Source organism: Nicotiana attenuata, unplaced genomic scaffold (genome assembly GCF_001879085.1).
Source record: "Nicotiana attenuata strain UT unplaced genomic scaffold, NIATTr2, whole genome shotgun sequence".
Taxonomy (NCBI): Eukaryota; Viridiplantae; Streptophyta; class Magnoliopsida; order Solanales; family Solanaceae; genus Nicotiana; species Nicotiana attenuata.
The window spans coordinates 189,263-191,605 of NW_017671166.1; positions in this window are offsets into that span (position 1 = coordinate 189,263).

Here is a 2,343-nt window from a genome sequence, read left to right on the forward strand (position 1 = left end):
AATACAACATCTGTCTGGAATACAAATTAGACAGGAGACTATAGATAACTCTGATGGTGTGATGACCCAAAAGGTCATCACTTGCTTTTTAATTTAATTCTATGTTTCTGAGGCCTTAAAAACCTCTTTTATCTTCACCCGATTTGCGTGCGTAGTCCGGGCGTGTAGCCGGAAAGCTATTATGTGAAAAGTCTGTGAAATATTGAAATTTTGACTTAAAAATGCATTTAAGTTGACTTCGGTCAACATTTTTGGTAAACGGACCCGGACCCGTGATTTGACAGTCCCGGAGGGTCCGTAGGAAAATATGGGACTTGGGCGTATGCCCGGAATGAAATTCCGAGGTCCCACGCCCGAGAAATGAATTTTTTAAAGAAAATTGTTTTCTGAATTTGTTTAAGGATTTTTAAATAAAACTTGACTAGAACATGATGGTATTGGGCCCGTATTTTGGTTCTGGCTCCCGGCATAGGTCTTATATATGATTTAAGATGATTCTGTGAAATTTGGTGAGAAACGGATGTCATTTGACGTGATTCGGACCTAAATTGCTAAAATTGATGTTTTAAGAAGTTTGAAGGAATTCATTGGTTTTGAGGTTTAATTCGTTGTTTGAGAGGTTATTTTGGCGATTTGATCGCACGGATAAGTTCATATGATGTTTTTGGGTTAGTACTCATGTTTGGTTTGGATCCCCGAGGGCTCGGGTGAGTTTCGAGTAGGTTCCGGAGTGTTTGAACTTAGGAAAAATGTTGTTGTTGCACCAGTTCTGGTGTAACCGCACCTACGGTTCTTCGGCCGCAGATGCGGACTCGCAGGTGCGAGAAGTGCATCACAAGTGCGGAAACCTTCGTAGATGCGGGCAAAATTCCGCAGTAGCGGTTCCGCAAGAGCGGCTTCCTCCTTCGCAGATGCGGCCCCAGTGGGCCAAGTCATTTCGCAGAAGCGACCATTCTTCCGCACGTACGGTTTCGCAGCAGTGTGTCTTTTAAAAACATTACTTCAGCGATTTTCTTTCAAACTTTCACAAAAAATAGAAGAACTAGGGCGATTTTCTCAAGAGATTTTCTTCCCAAATCACAAGTAAGTATTCATTAACTGATTTATTTCAACTATCTAATGTTTTTCATCAACTTTTATCAACAATCTTAGGGTTTTAATGGTAGAAAATTGGGGAATTGGGTAGAGTTACGACTATTTGATTATTTGGGAATTTGACCTCGTTTTGGGGTCAGATTTCAAAACAAATTACATATTCGGGCTCGTGGGTGAATGGGCGATTGGATTTTCGTCCGAACCTCGTGTTTCGACCAAGCGTGCCCGGGGTCAATTTTTGGATTTTTGGAAAGAATGATTGGAAAGTTATAATTAAGCATTGGAATTGGATTGTTTGGCGTTTATTGATGTTATTAAGTCGATTATGTCTAGATACAATTGATTTGGAGCCGAATTCGAAAGGAAAGGTGGTGTTTGAGGCTTGAGTTGGCCGTGGAAGTTCGAGGTAAGTGTCCGGCCTAACCTTAGCTTGAGGGATTAGGAGTTGTGTCCTATTTGCTAATTGCTTCTTGTTGAGTACGACATATAGGCATGGTGACGAGTATCAATACGTTGGTGTCGAGCATGACCGTGAGTCTTGAATTGATAGAGGTTGCGTTCTTATATGTTACTATAGATGCATTAATTGATGATTCTCGATATTGAGCAAAGATTTAGTTTATTTTCGTGGATTTTATTTATGATTGAGTGTTGGTACTAATAGAGCTGAGTAGGAGTTGAGTTAGGATTGGTTATAGCTGATTCTCCCTTGCCGAGATGTTTGTCTTGATATTGTTGCTCCCTTGCCAGGAAGTTATTACATTGCTTTTGTTCCCTTGCCAATAAGTTATTATATTGCTTTTTTTCCCTTGCCGGGATTCCTTGTGATTATGTGTTGGCTTGTAAATGGGAGCGGGTGGTACGCCTACCACAAGATATAATGAAATGCGAGCGGGTGGTACGCCTACCACGAGATATAATGAAATGGGATCGGGTGGTATGCCTACCACGAGTTATAATGAAATGGGATCGGGTGGTACGCCTACCGCGAGATATAATGAAATGGGATCGGGTGGTACGCCTACCATGAGATATAACGAAATGGGATCGGGTGGTACGCCTACCACGAGATATAATAAAATGGGATCGGGTGGTATGTCTACCATGAGATATAATGAAATGGGATCGGGTGGTACGTTTACCACAAGATATGAGAAATGGGATCGAGTGGTACGCCTACCACGAGATATAATGAAATGGGATTGGGTGGTACGCCTACCACGAGATATAATGAAATGGGATCGGGTG